The sequence below is a fragment of the Callithrix jacchus genome, chromosome Y (genome assembly GCF_049354715.1).
Source record: "Callithrix jacchus isolate 240 chromosome Y, calJac240_pri, whole genome shotgun sequence".
Classification (NCBI taxonomy): domain Eukaryota; kingdom Metazoa; phylum Chordata; class Mammalia; order Primates; family Cebidae; genus Callithrix; species Callithrix jacchus.
In genome coordinates, this window is record NC_133525.1 from 10,948,146 (window position 1) to 10,968,214 (window position 20,069).

At 50.3% G+C, this 20,069-nt stretch overlaps 1 pseudogene across 1 annotated transcript in view; it reads right to left on the minus strand.

Moving 5' to 3' along the window:
- LOC118150875 (uncharacterized) overlaps nucleotides 1-20,069 on the minus strand; it is a 107,100-nt pseudogene that overhangs the window by 55,973 nt on the left and 31,058 nt on the right. The window contains exons 3-4 of the transcript XR_013531916.1: nucleotides 8,530-8,600; nucleotides 4,959-5,220 (exon numbers count right to left, since the gene is read on the minus strand). The product of XR_013531916.1 is annotated as an uncharacterized LOC118150875 (transcript). The remainder of the gene's footprint in view (nucleotides 1-4,958; nucleotides 5,221-8,529; nucleotides 8,601-20,069) is intronic.

Genomic DNA, 20,069 nt, shown 5'->3' on the forward strand with positions numbered 1-20,069 from the left:
ATCCCCACCCCACGTTTCCAGCAGGGAGAACGCAGGGGAACCACTGACGACAGGTGAAAATAAAACCTCACGAGCCTGGATGCTGAACCTCAGGACTCGGAATGAAGAAGCTTCCCTGCCATCTCATTCTCTCCCGCGAAGACTCAAAAGTCCTTTGTCTTTCTCTTGCCAATGCTCTAAAAACGGACTGTTCTTTGCTGAGGACGCTAGAGCAGCTAGAATTCCAACCCCCCTCCTTGAAAACCACCCATGCCTGGGTCCCTGCCATGTATCAGTGAAAAGCGCATGACAATACAGTTTGCTTTGTTTTCCCCTTGTTAAGCTGTCTTTGGTTACAGGAGTCCCTTCCCAGTAAGAATGTAGGACAGTTGATTTTAAAAATGATTTTTCAGGTGGCTCACACGTGTAATCCCAGAACTTTGGGAGGCTGAGGTGGGCAGATCACTTGAGGCCAGGAACTCGTGGCCAGGCTGGCCAACAGGGTGAAACTCCGTCTCTACTAAAAATACAAAAATTAGCCAGGTGTGCTGATGCACACCTGAAATCCCAGCTATTTGGCTGGCTGAGGCAGGAGAGCCACCTGAATCCAGGAGGCAGATGTTGCAGTGAGCGGAGATCCTGCCATTCATTGCACGCCAGCCTGGGTGACACAGCCAGGCTCTTGTCTCCAAAAAACATTGTTTTTTCCAGTCTGGGCAACATAGCAAGACCCTGTCTCTACAAAGAAATGTAAAACTGGCCAGGCATGGTGGTGTGTGTCTGTAGTCCCAGCTACTGCAAAAGCTGAGGTGGGAGGACTGTTTGAGCCCAGGAGGTGGAGGCTGCAGTGAGCTCTGGTCAAACCCCTGCTCTCCAGTCTGAGCAACAGAGCGAGACCTCCACCTCACAAAATTACTTTTCAGCCTGGCCAACACAGCGAAACCTCATCTCTACTAAATATACAAAAAATAGCCAGACATGGCATTGCATGCCTGTAATCCCAGCTAACCAGGAGGCTGAGGCAGGAGAACTGCTTGAACTGTGAGCCGAGATGGTGCCACTGCACTACAGCCTGGGCAACAGAGATTCCGTCTATAAAAAAACAAAACAGAACTTTTCTTCCTTTGCACCCCTAAAGACACGTAGGTCTTATTTCTTACCATGTCTGTGAATCACAAAGGACACGATTCTTTTCCCCTAAAGTAAGGAGAGTGATCTGAAAACGTTCAGCCCGACTGAAAAGCACCACAAGCTCCATGTAGCTAGTGAGAAGTCCACCTCCCTTGGGGAAAAGACACCTAAGTTAGAAAGCATTCCAGACCGTATCCATGAAATCCTGCCAGGATCTTCCTAAGTGCCCAATTGGTGAAAGTGTCGTATGAGCTGCATTTCTTTCTAAATGACAGCATGTAACCAGCGTAGGGCCTTCCAGAAGAAAAGTGACTTACAAACAAACAAATGTAAAATCACGTTCTTGAATACCTCCAAAGTGTAAAGGCACGTATTTGTCCTCACATGAAAACTGTGTCTCACAGACAGAGAAAGGAGAAAGAGTGAATGCAGGGAGGTTTTTTGTTTGTTTGTTTTTGAGACTGAGTCTCTCCGTGTCGCCCAGGCTGGAGTTCAGGGACACGATCTCGGCTGACTGCAACCTCTGCTTCCCGAGCTCAGGCAAGTCTCGTGACTCAGCCTCCCAAGTAACTGGGATTATAGGCGTGCACCGCCACGCCCGGCTAATTTTTGTCATTTTAGTAGACTCTGGGTTTCCCACGTTGGCCGGGCCGGTCTTGAACTCTTGGCCTCGTGTGATCCCACTGGCCCTGGCCTCCCAAAGTGCTGGGATTACAGGCGTGAGCCACCTCACCCGACCTAAAGCAGGAGGTTAAATACAAAACAATCAACTTTTACCACAGCCAAAAGCTGGCAGAAAATCAAGGCAAACTCGCTGAAGGATAAAACCCACTTCCTCTGCCCAGAAGACAGCAACGTTCCCCTAATAACTTCTGCATACACACCCAGGGGCAGGAGACAGAGCTCCGGAGAGGCTGAGAAAGCGAAGCGCAGGCTTCCTCTGCTGCGGTGAGGGAATCCCGAAGAGACCTGGTATTGTTCCACAGATGTGGGCCCATGTAGGGGTTTGGAATTTTTCAAACTGCCCAGGCCGCTGTGCCTGCTGGGGTCAAAACAGCCTTTTCTGGAAAGCAGGGATGCATCGGGTGTGTTCTACGCTACTGTCAGGGATGGGACACTCCCAACCGCAGAGCCAGCCCTAAATCTGTGCCTAGGCATAACTCCCAAGCCCTCCTCCCGGTTTTCTTCCCTCAACACAATTGGCACTTGGCACCAGATGAGTTCCTTGTGCTGGGGCCTGTCCTGGGCCTCAAAGGATTCTGAGAGGCTTCCCTGAGCAGCCTTTTCCACAGCAGGATGGTGGCAGGTCCCACCCCAGGGTGGCCACCAAAAACTGTCTGCAACCTTGGCAAAGGGTCTCCTGAGGGCCAACGTCACCCTGGGAAGTCCTGCTCTCTACAAAGCTGGTGCCTCCTTGTTTCCTCTGCAGCCTTCCCCCAGCTCCATCCATCCCATCTATGCCCCTGAGTATTTATGAAGACACCAAGGAACACGGGCCTGGTTCCCCGAAACGCTGAGATCAGGCAGGGCTGTCGGCCTCTGTGAGAGACCCTCCCCCTAGGCTCCGTGGGGTTTTGCAGCCCGATGCATACTGCTGCAGGAAAAGTGCGTTCTGAGCATCACCAACTCAAAGTTGAAGTTTCCTGATGAAACAACACGTGTATTAATATGACCGGGACAGGGGGTTTCCATCTCCATCTCTAGTAGGGTGGCACTGGAAAGCGGGGGTGACAAGGGTCCCCCAAGGACACCCAGCAGTGCTGAGGGCCCGGCTTTCCTCTGCGATTGGAAGGACAGACTGGCCCCTGCTATCTGCCTGTCTGCCGCCCTCACCACCCACCCAACCCCTGTGCAGCCACCCTTCCCTGGACGCGAAGTCTCCGCCGTCTCAGGGCTCCTAAGCCCAGTCTGCTTCCAAAACTAGGGAGCTCCAGATGAACACTACTGCGGGATTAAAAAGTGTGCAACGCCTTGTTGTGAGCTCAGAGAAGATAAGGCTTTTGCCCCCTCTCTCCTCCATTGACCTGTAAAGCCGGACCAGCTGGCAATTCTGTCCCCAGGTCTCCAAAACCCAGCCAAGCCCCTCATCAAGCTCCACCACTTGGAACGCCTGAGTTATTTAGTGATGGAACCATAGCGGTCCTTGTCGCCCTGTGTGTCCTGTCCGCCTGTTTGGATGCCTCTCTTCTCCTGGAAACTAAATTCTTCAGACACCAGAACTCTTTGGGATATATTTTCCTGCCCCAAGCACACGGCAGCTGCAAAGGAGGGAATGAATGAATGCATGAAGGACATGCGTTAGCGAGACAAGTGAAAACGCCCTTCTGCAGGTGCCTTGGGAGCAGATGCAGCTGATCAAACCCTGCAGAGCCCTCCCTGCTAAGGAAAAAAGAGAAACAGGAAGCCGCGTTTGGAACCTCCCTGCGGGCTGTACACGCCTCCAAGTTTTACAAAACGGAGCCAGCCACACTGTCAGCTCTACCAAGGGAAAGCGCAATTTCCAGGATACCCGGGACGCGCGGGCCGGGCGCGGTGGCTCAAGCCTGTAATCCCAGCACTTTGGGAGGCCGAGGCGGGTGGATCACGAGGTCAAGAGATCGAGACCATCCTGGTCAACATGGTGAAACCCCGTCTCTACTAAAAATACAAAAATTAGCTGGGCATGGTGGTGCGTGCCTGTAGTCCCAGCTACTCGGGAGGCTGAGGAAGGAGAATTGCCTGAACCCGGGAGGCGGAGGTTGCGGTGAGCCGAGATCGCGCCATTGCACTCCAGCATGGGTAACAAGAGCGAAACTCCGTCTCAAAAAACATACAATAAAATAAAGAGCGTGTAAACCCCTTAGCAGCTCCTCCCTACAAACAGAGACCAGGCCTCTTCACCGCAGCTCCGGGCTGAGCTCGACCCTATGAACACCAGCAGGAAATTTCGCGGCACAAACCGGGCCTCCTCTGCCCTCCCAGAGCTGGGCGTTCCCGCCTCTCATTCCTCAGTTTGTCCAGCCCTGATAAGGCTGGTCAAGTCTACACTGCCTGCAAGCCGCTCTTCTTAAAAGCCTGCCCACAGGAAGGGGCAGAAACGCACCGTCTAGTGGAATTGATAGCACATCACACCCAGCGGGGTCCCCGTTTTCCTTTCGACGCGAGGGAAACAGAAAAACACCAGAAAATAATAACCAGAACGAGGCCCGGTTTAGGGCGCGGGAGGGTGACCGTGGCTCCCCCGTCTCTGGATACTTTTTCTGTTTTCCCAACTCTCCAGCGCTACACATGGACAATCTGGTAACCACGCGTTTCTTTCAGAAATTCCCGGGGCCTGCATCCACACCGGAGTTTTGAACGGTTTCAGGGCTCAAAGTTTGTTTCCAACTGTTCCTTCCCCTCCCCCGCATCCTCCGGGCTCCCACCGATTCCAAATTTAGGCCCGGGACGCAGGGCGTGGCTGCGAGAGGCGAGTCCGGGGCGGCCTCCGCGCGCGGCCTAAAGACGCAAGTCCCAGACCCCGAGGGGAGAGAGCGGGGTGGGGTCAGGGGCTGATGCCAACGGGCAGAGAGATCCGTTAGAAAGTCGCCGGGATTAGGAAGAATGAAATGCCACCTCTCCCAAGGTCACCCCCAAAATTAAGAGTTTGCGCCTCCGACAACAAACGCTGACCTTCTCCCTCTGGAATGCGACTCCCACCCGGCCCCAGGAGAGAACTGGGGAGAAAGTGGGCGCCCCCTCCATGCCTGGGCCCCGCTGGCCACAGCGCGTCCCGCCGCGGTTAGCAATTCCGCACCCGCAAGCGGATCCCCAGGCCCGGCCCGCGCCCCACGAGTCCCCCCCGCACCCGAATCCCGCCGCTGGCTCACCCGGGGCGGCCACCAAAGCGCCGAGCAGGCCGAGGAGCAGCAGCAGCGCCAGCGCGGACCCGCGGGCCATGGTGCGCCCAGTGCGCGCAGGGACGCTCCCGAGTGCAGCGCGCGGGCGGTAGCGGCGGCAGCGAGACTGGCACCCCTGGGCCGTGTAGGGCGGAGCTCGGAAGGACCCGAAGGGGGCGGGTGAGGGGAGCCGCCCCGCAGGCTCAGCCCGGGCCGCGCCCGCCCGGCCCCGCCCCACCCCGGCCTCGGCGCGCTTAGGAGGGGCCGGAACGCCGGGCCGGGGGAGGGGACCGAGAAGGAGGCGGGCGGGGCCGAGGGGAGCACGGGACACCCCGCTCCCTTCCCAGCAAACCGTGGAGTCCACACATCCGCGAGCCAGTCTCCAGGACCCTCAGGGGGCGCCGACCCGGAGCAAAGAGAAATCTAACATTCTCAGGAAAGTGAGGGTCCCCCACCTGTCTGCATCCCCGTAAATTGCACGCCCCAGGGAGGCCCCTAACTATAGTGGCACAAAACTGCCGCGCTTCTTGAAAACCTGTAGCCCCCAAATCCCCTCCCGACTCGCCCCTGCAGCTTATTCTCCGCCCCTTGCACGAGGACTCCCTCGCCCCCTGGTCAGTGGTGGGGGCAAAAGAAGCTCCCAAGTCTCCTGCTCAGCAAAGTGCGGGCCCCTCCCTCCCTACACTCCCTCAATGCACGCTTCTAACTAGAGCAACACAAAACTGCCGCCCTTCTTGAAAACCTGTAACTCCCCCTACTTGCCCCTGCAGCCCCTTCTCCGCCCCTTTCACAAGGACCCCTCACCTACCCCCATCCCAACCCCACACTCGCACCCCCACACCCTTGTCTCTAGTGGCAGCAAAAGAAACTTTGCCCCCAGCTTGGGAAAGTGCGGGTCCCTCCCTGTCTACACCCCCTAAAATGCACGCCTCTAACTGCAGCGAAGCGAAACTACAGCGCTTCTTGGAAACACTTGGCCCTCCACACTCGCCCCTGCAGCCCCTTCTCCGCCCCTAACAGAGACCTTCCCCTGCTCTGCAAAGGACACTCTCCAGGCTCCCCTGCTGGGAAAAGTATGGGGTCCCCTCCCAGCTGCTCGGGAGGATGGGTGGGGTCCCCAAGAGGAGCAAAGAGCAATTCCCTCCCTGCTCAGGAAGGCGTGGGCCCCCGCTGCCTCCACAGGCAACTCCCACCCCATGTACTTTCTGGCGCATCCGAGCTGGGGCGGAACCCAGGAGGGTTGGCGGGGGCGGGGGCGGACACCCCCTTTGCACAAGACCAACAGGATCCTTGGAGGTGCCTCTGCGCTCAGGCAGTTTAACCACCCCCCCAAAAAAAACCCAGGACAAAGTTGGGAGTGAGGACTCCTGGTCATGGGGATTAGTGGGGTACAACAGGGAACTCCATCGGCCGTCTCAGTCTCTGGGGCACCTGGGCCCTAGCCCTGGGCGTTGGCGACTCGCCTTCCAATGGCCTTTGAGTCTGGAGATCCCCAGTCGCGCCGCCGGCCACAGCTGCACTGCAGGCCTCCCCACACTAACAATCTGCTTTCTGTGAACACCTAAGCCTATACAATGCTAGCCATTTTCCTGAGGGGCAGCGGAACAACTTTGCAGACTGAGAAGCATCCCTCCCTTGCATTCCACCCTTCAAACTGCCCGCGAAAGGAGTCCAGCTAGGCCCGGCGCAGTGGCTCAGGCCTGTAATCCCAGCACTTTGGGAGACCAAGGCAGGCGGATCACCTGAGGTCAGGAGTTCGAGACCAGCCTGGCCAACGTGGTGAAACCCCATCTTGCGTGTGGTGGCTTGCACCGGTAGTCCTAGCTACTCAGGAAGTCGAGGCAGGAGAAAAGCTTGAACCGGGGAGGTGGAGGTTGCAGTGAGCAGAGATCAGGCCATTGCACCCAGCCTGGGTGTCAGAGTGAGACTCCATCTCAAAATAAAATATTTGAAAAGATCTATTCTGAGCCAAATAGGAGTGACCACGACCTGTGACACAGCCCTCAGGAGGTCCTGAGAACATGTGCCAAGGTGGTCGGGTCGCAGCTTGGTTTTACACATTTTAGGGAGGCATGGGACAGCAATCGAATACATTTAACATGCATGTTGGTTTATCCAGAAAAGCAGGGCGACTGGAAGCAGCGGGGCTTCTGGCTTGTAGATAGACTGTAGAACTTTCTGATTGACAATTGCTCGCGTTTCTCTGAAGACCTGGGATCAATGGAAAGGAATGAGTGAAGGGAAACGATTGTGGAGACCCAAGTTCTTATTCCAGCAGGCAGCCTTCAGCTGCCAGGCGTCAGAGAGAAGAGGCTGTAAAGCGGTTTCTTTCACCACAGAGGTGTCATGAGGCATGTTCCACCTCACTTCCTATCACCGCCTCAAACGGTCTCTCTGGTTAAACTTTAAAAGCTGTGTGGCTGAGGAGAAAGTCCACTCAGATGGTTTTGAAGGTGGGACTGACGGGGAGGGTGGGCTTAGAATTTTATTATTTGTTTACTTAATTATTGAGGTGGAGTCTTACTCTATCACCCAGGCTGGAGTGTAGGGGCATGATCGCAGCTCACTGCTACCTCCACCTCCCGGGTTCAAGGGATCCTCCTGCCTCACCCTCCTGAGTAGCCAAGACTACAGGTGCCGCCACCAAGCCTGGCAAATTTTTGTATTTTTAGTTGAGATGGGGTTTCATCATGTTGGCCAGTCTGGTCTTGAACTCCTAACCTCAAGTGATCCGTCCATCCCGGCCTCCCGAAAACTTATATTTTTGGTTTACAAAACCCTGTGCCATCTACTGGCCCATTCCTGGCCCGGCACACCTGCTGTGCAGCCAGCTGAGCCTGGGGCTCTGAGCTGTCCCCTGCCTGCCGCCATGCCCACCCCTTCCTAGGCCACCTTTGCCCCTAGGTCAGAAACCTGCACCCCAGGGACCGGCTCAGCTGTGTGAGTGATGCGTGTCTTCAAAACTGACAGTCTGACCTTGCACACCTGCATATAAGGAGGATAAATTTTTTCTTTTTTGTTTTCTTTTCAGCCAGCAAAACCCCAGCGATGTAATTGCACTGTAGAAGCATGAGGAAAAATGCAACCATTCTCCATGGAAGCATCACCTTCAAAGTGTTGCCTCTGCAACACTTCATATGAGCTTCAAAGTTCATGCCTCTGCATGAACTACCCACCCAGGGACCCTTCCCTGACACTTTCTCCCACACCTGTCCCCCAACCCCCATGTGCCACTGACTGTCTCCCAGTCAGCACTTTCTTTTTCCATGGCTGTAGTCCTGGGCTGGGGTCGAGGGAGGGAATGGACCCTAGGTCAAGGCAAGCAGGAGGACCTTGGGGCTCTCTCAGAGAAGCAGGGGGATGCTTCAGCTCGCTAGGGATTTTGGCATCATGAAGCAAGAGAAACCCGGGTCTCCGTGCTGTCTCAAACGCCAAACACCGCCCCCCCACCAAGAGCTTGCTGCTTCTTTCTCCCTAGTCACCTCCAAAAGAAACGCCCTAGCCTGGACCGCCTCCAGCCTCTGATATTTGGATGGCTCTGCAGCAGAAGCCTCTCTCTGACCGTCTGTCCTGTTCCAGCAGAGCCTGAAATCTGGCTGCCTTTCAGGGAGGGCCACAGGTCGCTGTCATCCGCTATAATAAAGACACAACAGAGGCTTCTGAAGGCCAGGCTTTGAGGCTTTGTATTTATGGTCACACAGATAAGCACAGGGACGCGTCTGTTTGTGATTCATTTAGTCAGATGCCTTTGGCCTTCTGTGCTTTCTGTCTTGTTTTTAATGCTACCTTTCCTTGGCTCAAAATGCGAATTTCCGTAATATTCTGCAGACACTCTGCAGCTGGCCCCAAGAGACTCTCACCTGCAGAATGAAAATTAAGTTAAGTGAAAAGGCCTTCTGAATTGTATCCGGAAGAATTAAATTAATTGAAAAGGGCTTCTGAATTCTGAATGTATCCAGACGCCATGAGAAGCATCTCTTGAAGGCCCGAGCCAGGCTAGGCGAGTGATGGGGAGCTCCCTGCGGGGGCAGCCTCCATGTGTTCTGTTTTTTTCACCAGGGGAAGCTCAGGAAATAAAGAAGTTCTGACCATTTCCAAGGGACCCAAGTGGCCACTTTGCGCACTTTTTTTTTAGACGGAGTTTCACTCTTGTTACCCAGGCTGGAGTGCAGTGGCACAATCTTGGCTCACCGCAACCTCCGCCTCCTGGGTTCAGGCAATTCTCCTGCCTCATGCCCAGCTAATTTTTGTATTTTTAGTAGAGACGGGGTTTCACCATGTTGACCAGGATGGTCTCGATCTCTTGACCTCGTGATCCACCCGCCTTGGCCTTCCAAAGTGCTGGGATTATAGATGTGAGCCACTGCACCTGGCCCATTTTTATTTTCGAGACAGTCTTGCTCTGTTGCTGAGGCTGGAGTGTGACAGCAAGATCTCGGCTCACTACAACCTCCACCTCAGCTCAAGCAATTCTCGTGTCTCAGCCTCCTGAGTAGCTGGGATTACAGGCACCTGCCACCACACCCCACTGATTTTTGTATTTATAGTAGAGATGGGGTTTCTCCATGTTGGTCAGGCTGGCCTCAAACTCCTGACCTAGTAATCCACCTGCCTGGGATCGCAAATGTGAGCCACTGCACCCACCCCTTTCTTTCTTTCTGAATAATGATTTTTGAGAAATCGTTTCCGGGTCCCAGGAGGAGGGTCTTCCCTCAGCTTCCTCTTGTTTTTGGTTCAGATTGTCCATATTTCCTGTTGCTGTTCTTCTCAAGATTTGCAGGAGGCGGGTGCGGTTGTGTTCTGGTTCCATCAGCGATGAAATACTAGTTTTCCCTCTGGGTTACCTTTGGTGAGTTTTGACATTACTTTCTTCTGTGCACCTGGAACCCTACTGTTCTCTTCAGTTTGGGGGAGCCAGGGAGACTTTCTGGGGAGTACTGGGGAGACTTCATCTACAACAAAGGCAGACTTGTCTTCAGAAGTCAAAAGAAGAGGTTGGTGTGACGGAAGGGAGGGCGTCTGGAGAACAACAGCTTGCGGTTGGCACCGAGTCTCTGCCCAGGTTGCCGATACCTCCCAAAGACCCCTGGCCAGTGGTCAGCTTCGGACAGGCCGGGACAGCCATCATTTCCTGTCATCATAGATTTCACAGTGCGATCACCTGATCAGACTGCCTAAACCAAATCCCAGGCTCGGGGCCGCTAAAACAGCCGACATTTATCCCATCACGATCCTGGAGGCTGGAGGTCCAAGATCCAGGTGTGGGCAGGGCTGGCTCCTCCTGAGGCCTCTCTCCTGGGCTCACAGATACTGTCTTCTCCCTGTGTCCTCACAGGGTCCTCCCTCTGTGTGTGTCTGTGTCCTCATCTCCTATTCTTATAGGACACCAGTCCTATTAGATCAGGACCCACCCTAGTGACTTCATTTTACCCTGGTCCCCTCTTTAAAGACCCCCATCTCCAAATACAGTCTTATTCTGAGGTCCTGGGAGTTGGAACTGTCACCTGGGAATTTTGAGTTGAGGAACCCCGCAAGACACAGGGGTTAGGTCTGCAGCTGGAGTTATAAGATGTCTACGCGTGCCCGGCAAAGTTTGAATGTGAACACACCCTCCTCTGCAGGTGGGAAGCTGGCCGATGGGCACAGGAGTATTTCATTCATCAAATGCCTCTGCAGATTTCACACTTCCCAGAAAGCACACGATCAGGTTTCCTTTCATTTAAGCAGATTCTTCTTTTTTTTTTTTTTTTTTTTTTGACAGAGTCTTGCTCTGTCACTCAGGCTGGAGTGCCATGGTACAATCTTGGCTCACTGCAACCTCTGCCTTCCGGGTTCAAGCGATTCTCTTGCCTCTGCCTCCCAAACAGCTGGGATTACAGGCACACACCACCACACCCAGCTAATTTTTGTGTTTTTAGTAGAGACAGCATTTCACAATGTTGGCGAGGGTGGTCTCGAAGTCCTGACCTCAGGTGAACCACCCACCTTGGCCTCCCAAAATGTTGGGATTCCAAGTGTGAGCCACCGCACCCAGCCTATTTAAGCAGATTCTAATATGTCAATTCAAGGATTCCTATTAATGTTTATCCAATAATTGTCTTAATTCGAGTCCTGATAGTACAAGTAACGTAAATTTTCATTTCTCAAAGATAACTTTCCCACCAAAATAATTTCATATTTTAATCTCAAGGCAAGCATACCAAACACCCTCAGTAAATAAAGAGATGCCATGGTTATTATCAAGTTCATCCATTCAACCACGTCAAGCCCAGAGACAGCTCTGAGGCAGGAAGAAAGAATTTCACATGATCTTGAATGGAGAAGGTGAGAAAGAATCCAATAACGTTCAAATATACATATATACACACACACACACAATATTAAATTATATAACTATAATTTATTATATTTAATAAATATATTTATTATATTTAATGTGTTGATATTTACTAAATTAAATATGTTTGTTTGATTTATTAAGTATAACAATATGTTAAATATAATGTTTGTATATATACATATATACGTGTGTGTATATCTGTTTCTATATATACAGGACAAGGAATCTGAGAATGACCATCCACAGGAGATGCATCCTTGGAGCCACTGGCATTCCAGGATATGCTGTCTGTATATTCTAGAAAAACACGCAGATGACAAGGGCACAAAGTGTGGACAGAGATGAAACCCAGCTTCTGCAAACAAGGGCTGCAGGTGGACAGCTCTTCAATAAGGGATTGGGGATCTGACTGCCCGACAACTTCCACACATCAAGAGCATTGTTTGAATAGATACGTAAATAAGAAGAGACAACCTCCCCGCCGTGAAGAATGATCCCAAATAATTGATGAACCACTCGAACCCAGAGGTCCCCAGACCCCTGGCCATGGACCAGTATTTGTCGATGGCCCTAGAGAAAGCAGGGCACACAGCTGGAGGTGAGCAGTGGGCAAGTGAGAGAAGCTTCATCTGTGTTGACACCTGCTCCCCATCACTTGCGTGAATGCCTGAGCTCTGCCTCCTGTCAGATCAGCAGCAGCATTAGATTCTCACAGGAGCACAAACCCTACTGTGAACTGCACATGCCAGGGATCTAGGTTGTGCGCTCCTTATGAGAATCCAAAGTCTGATGATCTGTCCCTGTCTCCCAACACCCCCAGATGAGACTGTCTAGTTGCGGGAAAACAAGCTCAGGGCTCTGATATGGTTTGGATTTTTATCCCCCCTGAATCTCCTGTGCAAATTCTAATCCCTAGTGTCAGAGGACGGGCCTGGTGAGACATGATTGGATCATGGGGATGGTCTTCCCCCTTGCTGTTCTCATGATAGTGAGTTGTCAAGAGATCTGGTTGTTTAAAAGTGTGTATCACCTCCCCCCTTCAGCATCTCTCTCCTACTACAGCCATGTGAGACGTGCCTCCTTATTCTCCACCTTCAGCTGTGATTGTAAGTTTCCTGAGGCCTCCCAGCTTTCTATATGGCCTCTGGAGTCATGTGTCAATTAAATCTCTTTCCTTCATAAATTACCCAGTCTTAGTTCTTTATAGCGGTGTGCAAATGGGCTAATACAGGCTCCCATTGATTCTACATTATGGTGAGTTGTAGAATTATTTCGTTATACATTACAATGCAATCACAATAAAAATAAAGTTTGAATCATCCTGAAACCATCCCTCCCATCCTCGGCTCCATGGAAAAATTTTCTTCCATGAAACCGGTCCCTGGTACCAGAAAGGTTGGGGACTGCTGCTCTAACCATCAAGGAGGGGAACACAGATCCCCACTTCTTCCAAAGTGTACAACCTGGAAACGTTAGGAAAAGAGTAATTTCACCACGGAGGAATCTCACAGACACAATTCAGATAGAATGCGTGGGTGAATGGGTGGGTGAGTGGATGGATGGATGCATGGGTGGGTGAGTGGATGGATGGGTGCATGGGTGGGTGGATGGATGGATGGATGGATGGGTACATGAGTGGGTGAATGTGTGGGAGGATGGATTGAGGGATGGGTGGGTGGATGGAGGAGTGGATTGTGGGTGGATGAATGGATGAATGAATGGGTGGATAGATGGAGGGTTGGATAAATGAGTGGGTGGATGTATGTATGTATGCATGGATGGATGGATGGATGGTTGGATGGATGGATGGATGGATGGATGCAGATGGATGGATGGATGGATGGGTGGGTGCTTGGATTGATAGATGGATGAATACATGGATGGCTGGCTGGATGTTCTTATCTTCCCATTCTCCCAAATTGTGAGCAGCAGATGTTCCCCCGATGTCTGCATTATTCTTAGAGAGACAGATTGAAAACTGTTACCTTTGTAGTATGATATATATATATATATATATGTGTGTGTGTGTGTGTGACCTTCAGAATGAGTAGCATGAGATCTTTTGTGCAGGTGCGTTCTTCAGGGCACAGCTCACCACAGACTTTCTTCCACATGCCCCCAGCTGCTTGGCTTCTACACAGCCAACTCCGTTTTTTATTCCCAGATTACTACGGTGCTCCATTCTTGGTGATTTCTCAACATGTCCAGTTATTCAACAAAGCTTTTTCATGTTTTTAACATTTTATTTTTGCTTATTTTAATTTTTTTGTAGAGACGAGCTCTCTCTATGTTGCTCAGGCTGGTCTCAAACTTCTGGACTCAGGAGATGCTACCATCTCAGGCTCCCGAGTAGCTGGGACCACAGGAATGTGCCACCATGTCCAGCTTATTTTACAATTTTGGACATGGGTCTCTCTATGTTGCCCAGGCTGGTCTCAAACTCCTGGTTTCAAGTGATCCTCTGACCTCAGCCTCTCTAGTAGCTGGGACCAGAGGGCTGCACCACCATGTTCAGCTTATTTTATAATTTTAGAGATGGGGCCTCACTATGTTGCCCAGGCTGGTCTCAAACCCGTGGCTTCAAGTGATTCTCTAGTCTCAGTCCTCCCCAAATCCTAGGATCATGGGGATATGCCCCCATGCCCGGCTACAGCAAAGCTCTTTGAGCATCTGCTCTGTGAGATATGGCAGTGAAATCAAACAGCCGTGGCTCTGCTTCTGAGAGCAGAAAGTGTTTATTATAATAGCCCTTAATTTATGTGTATTTATTTAGACTTACTCCTGTTTATCTGAGCCTCCTAAGAAGTTGTAGAGCAGTGGCATCTCTGTTTGTACCTTGGCACCTGGCAAAAAGCTCAACAAAGAAACGCAGCCTTTGAGAAGCTTATTGCTCAATTGAATGCATACACAACAAAATTAGCTCACCCCAAAGGCCAGGCATTTAGATAATAGGCTTCCTCTCTTCCCATACACACAGGCACACACACTTATAGTATGTGTGTGTATATGTGCTATTAATGAGCCTTCCTATCTTCACATTCACGGGAAGCACACACATCCATGTAGCATGCGTGCATGGGTTCCCGCGTTCACATTCACAGAAAGCACACACATCCATGTAGCATGCGTGCATGGGTTCCCGCGTTCACATTCACAGAAAGCACACACATCCATGTAGCATGTGTGCATGCGTTCCTGCGTTCACATTCACAGAAAGCACACACATCCATGGAGCATGCGTGCATTCGTTTCTGTCTTCACATTCACAGAGAGCACACACATCCATGTAGCATACGTGCATGCGTTCCTGTGTTCACATTCACAGAAATCACACACATACATGTAGCATGCGTTCCTGCGTTCACATTCACAGAAAGCACACACATCCATGTAGCATGCGTGCACACACATCCATGTAGCATGCATGCATGTGTGCTGTGAGCAGAGTTGTGTCTCCTCCCCAACACAGGCAGAGCTGTGTTGAAGCTCTGCCTGCCATGTGTCTGTATTTGCAGCAAGAAAATAATTAAGGTTAAATGAAATCATAAAGTTAGGACCTATGCAATAAAGTTAGTGCCATTTTTTTGGGGGGGGTGGAATTTCGCTCTTCTTGCCCATGCTGGTGTGCAATGACACGATCTCGGCTCACCGCAACTTCTGCCTCCTAGATTCAAGGGATTCTCCTGCCTCACACTCCCAAGTAGCTGGGATTACACATACACACCACCATGCCCAGCTAATTTTGTATTTTTAGTAGAGACGAGGTTTCACCATGTTGGTCAGGCTGGTCTCGAACTCCCAACCTCTGATGATCCGCCCTCATCAGCCTCCCAAAGTGCTGGGATTACAGACGTAAGCCACCGCACCCAGCCAAGTTAGTGCCTTTATAGGAAGAGATGCCAGAGAGTTTGCTTGCTCTTTCCCCAATGTGAGAACACAGCAAACCCAGAAGAGAGCCCTCACCAGCAACTGAACCAGCCAGCCCCTTGATATTGGACGTGCCAGTCTCCAGAACTGTGAGAAAATAAATCTGTGTTAAGCACCAGTCTATGCTACTTTATTATGGCAGCCTGGGAAGAATAATACAGTATTTACATACACACCCCTGTCCACCATCTGCCCATCCATCCATTTCTCATGCACCTGTGAGACTACAGCTGCCTATCCTGTATCTTTTCCTTCTTCCTTTATATCAAGGAACCTTGAAGTTACTCAGGTAGGCCATGTGACAGCTGAAATGCGATGTCCTCATTCTCCTTTGCAGTCAGGGGTAACAAAAATCTATGTTCTGGCTAATAGAATCAGTGTGGACCAGGCACAGTGGCCCACACCTGTAATCCCAGCACTTTGGGAGGCTGAGGTGGGCGGATCACCTGACAGTTTGAGACAAGCCAGACCAACATGGAGGAACCCCATCTCTACTAAAGTTACAAAATTAGCTGGGCCTGGTGGTGGGTGACTGTAGTCCCAGCTGCTTGGGAGGCTGAGGCAGGAGAATCTGTTGAACCTGGGAGGCAGAGGTTGTAATGAGCCGAGGTTGCACCATTGCACTCCAACCTGGGCAACAAGAGTGAGACTTCATCTCAAAAAAAAATAAATAAATATAAGTAAATAAATAAAATCAATGTGAACCAAAGTTATTGGGCGAAACTTTTGAGGAGTCCCTTAAGAGGGGGACTGATGATGACCAAGCCCACTTTTCGCTTTCTCTGCATCATACTGGGCCTGCCTGGAATAATGACATGATGTCTGGAGCACCAGCAGCTAGCTTAGAACAGGAAGTCCTCTAGAGGGTAGAAATCCTACTCTAAGAATATATGGAGCAAAGGTGCCAGGGTGACTGGTGACACTGCAAGACAGCCATGCCAGGCCCAGACCAACACTCCTGATCTCACTACAGGACAGAGGAGTACGTGTTTAATCTTACGGTTTAAAAAGTCAGGTTTGTTTCAGTTTCACTTTAATCACTTTTCATTTCTGGTCTCCATTGCCAGGGGCTGAGCTCAGTGTACAGTAGAGACCTCCTGTGAGCTCCTGTAGGCAGCCAAGGCAGTTAAGAGGTGTCTGAGCCACATTCGATGTCTGCCATACAGATGCTCAAGTTTAGTTTCCTGAGTCAGTGGGAGGATGGATGTACAGATGGGTGGATGCTTGGGGGTTGTGGATATATAAATAAATGGACAGACAGCTCGACGCATGGATTGATTGAGATATAAATGGGTAGATGAATGAATAAATGGCTGGATGAATGAATGTGCGGACAAATGGGTGGGTAAGTGGATAGATGGATGATGAATGGATGGGTAGATGGGTAGATGTGTGGGTGGATGAATTGAGGGATGGGTGGGTGGATGGAGGAGTGGACAGATGGAGGCTTGGATGAATGGGTGGGTGGATGTGTGGATGGATGGACGAATGGATGGATAAAAACATGGGTAGGTGGCTGCATGGATGGATGAGTGGGTGGGTGTATAAAGGGATGGATGGATGGATGGATGGATGGATAGTTAAGTGCTTTGGTAAATGGGTGCCTGAATGTGTGGATGGATGAATAAATGGATGGATGAATGGGGCAATAGGTGGGTGGGTAGATGGACAGATGGATGTGTGGATGGATGGATGGATGGCTGGATGGATGGATGGATGGATGGACAGATGGGTAGATGGGTGGGTGAATGCATGGACAAGTGAGTGGACATATTCAGAGATGGATGGATGGATGGATGAAGAGTTTGGTGAATTGGTGGGTGGATGTGTGGATGAATGAATGTATCGATGAATGGATGGATGGGTAGATGGGTGGTGGGTGAGTGGATGGATATGTGGATAGATGAATGGATAATTGGATGGATGGATAAATAGGTGCATGGATACATGGATGGGTGGCTAGGAAAATAGATGGATGAACAGATCGATGGGTGAGTGGTTGGATGGACTGATAGATTTACAAACAAGTAAATTTTTACCTGATATTTTTGTATTGTTGTATAACTTTCTAGGTGTTCATTTATGGAGGTACAACTGTGAAACAGGGATTCTGGATTCATTAACCCACCTCTGCAGATGAAGAACCATCCTGGGGCCACTGAGCTGGTTGGCAGAGGGCTGGGATTAAAAGCAAGAGCCCTTTGACTCTGAGTCCAGGCCATTTGCAGAACATTGCCTTGTGACTGCTTCCAAACCACTGGAATTTCCCTCAGTGTTCACAGCAGCCAAAGATAAACAGTGTCTTGTAGCCCCGAGTTCATATACTGGAAATTTTATGGTTTGCGCCCATCAGTGGTGAAAATCATTTTTAAAACAGTAATTTAATTTGGCAAAATCTCGATGTGTGATGCTATGTCTGTGTGTCTTTTAACTTTTCTTATCTGTAGCATTGGTTGAGTCTCCAGCAGGAATTAAAAGGCATTAAGGAAATTGCATAATATACAAACAGCTGCTCTGGTGATGAAGCCTATGCTGGCGTTTAGTTTGGCTCCGAGTCAAGAAAGCATCAACTTCCCAGAATCCTGTATTTGAAACAGGAATCCTGCTTACCCCTAAGTCTGCTTAGATAGATAATCAACCTTTTGAGTTAGAACCAGTGGCACCTTAGGACCATATCCAAGACCCGAGGTTGAGTCTTGATTATGACGAACGATGACTGTGTGGGTCATAGTGCTGAATCTGGGAAAGGCATCCTAGGGTGTCCCTAAACACAGACTGTGACAGGAGAGCTGTCCGAATTTGCGGCTGTTTATTTGTGTTTATCTGAGCTTTGCAACAAGCTTGGAGTAGGCTCAGCTTTGCGTTTTAACGTGGTACCTGGCAGACAGCCCCATGTACAGTCTGGGAACTTTAAGTGCTTAATTCCTCTGCCGAGTGCCGGCAACGCAAAAGTGAGCTGACCACAAAAGACTATGCAGTAAGGAAGCTCCTCTCTTTTCTTTTGCCTGTGTGCGCGCACACACACACACACACAAAAAAAAAACACACACACACACACAGACACAAACACAGAAACATAAATACACACACCACAAACACACACAAACACAGAAACACAAATACACACACAAACACAAACACACACAAAGAAACAAATACACACAAACACACACAAACAGAAACACAAATACACACACACAAACACAGAAATACAAATACACACACACCACAAACACACACACACAAACACAAACACACAAACACAAATACACACACACACCACAAACACACACATTTTACAGGGATATGAGTGAAAATGCTACACAGCAAAAGTTAGCTTTTACATATGTGTTCTAAAATGCCCGATTGTTTGAGTTATTCTGTATAACTAGCTGTCCCAAAGTTTACTGGTTCTCTTTCTCCAGAAAGTCCTAAGTAATATCCGTGGCTTTATGGAGGGAAAGAGGAAAGGGGAAAATCTAGGAAGTGTCTGTCCCTGTTTCTATCCGGAGAGAGATTCTCTGAGTGTTAGGCAAAGGTGTAGGGGTCAGGAGCAGGAGAAGACCAATGCCAGGGACTTCTGGAAGAAGACGATGTACTATTATTATTATCATGATTATTCGGATCCTAGTTGTTTATGGACAAAGCAGACACCCTAACAAGCCAGGAGGTCTTTTCTCTGTCTCTTTGACTTTGTAGAACTTTTTCTTCTTTCTGCAGAAAGTGAAATTCCCACTTGGTCCTGCCAGTTCTTCTGGGTTTTCCGGAACTTGCCAGAGTAGTGAGCCTATTCCTGACTATGCCCCACTTGGAATACCGGCTGGTGAGAGCTGGGAGAATGGTGCTGCAGAGAGAATAGCTCTACCCAAGACGGTGGCCATAAGCCATTTTCAAAGGTGGGTGGTTCCATGGGATGTGCCTTGTGACCTGAAAGATTTTTGCAGGAGTCCTCAGGAAAGACAGCTCCCACCCCTGTAACGGCCCCCTTCAGAGAGCCTCCTAGTTCAGGGATTTGACAGCCCCTCTCTGCAGCATCTGTGCTTGCAGCCGCATCACCAGAACCAAGGACCCTGGATACCTTTGCAGCCCCTTCTCATTCACGTCTGCCAGACCTCACCAGAGGAGCTTGAAGCAAGACCAAATTCATTATAGTGGAGAGTCAACTCAGGAGGATTTGTTGATTAAACTGTCACACTCCATCCCACTCCGATACTCTTTTCTTTTCTTTTCCTTTTGAGATGGAGTTTCACTCTTGTTGCCCAGGCTGGAGTGCAGTGGCATGAGCTCAGCTCACCACAACCTCTGCGTCCCAGGTTCAAGCGATTCTCCTGCCCCAGCCTCCTGAGAAGATGGGAATACAGGCCTGCACCACCACGCCCTGCTGATTTTGTATTTTAGCAGAGACAGGGTTTCTCCATGTTGGTCAGGCTGATCTTGAACTCCCAACCTCAGGTGATCCACCTGCCTCATTCTCCCAAACTCCTACACTCATAAAGGTAAAGTTTGCCCTAGATAAGGCTAATGTCATTGCAGAAACTTGAGCTCTAACCGAGGTTGAATGCCATCAACCAGGTCTGCCCTTCAGAAGCACAGGGTGCTCTGCAGCTCTCTTGGGTGTTATGAAGACTGTTAGTTCTTTCTGTGAATCAGCTCTGCTGAAGAGGTTCAGCCATATGTGGGACCCTTGTATCTGCACTGATGTCACCTCTTGCTCTGGCCAGAGGAATGCAGTGAAAATAGGTCAACATGATTGTGCTTTCCGTGGTTCACTCCTATAAATCCAGCACTTGTGAAGTCTAAGGGGGAGGATCTCTTGTGGCCAGAAGTTTGAGACC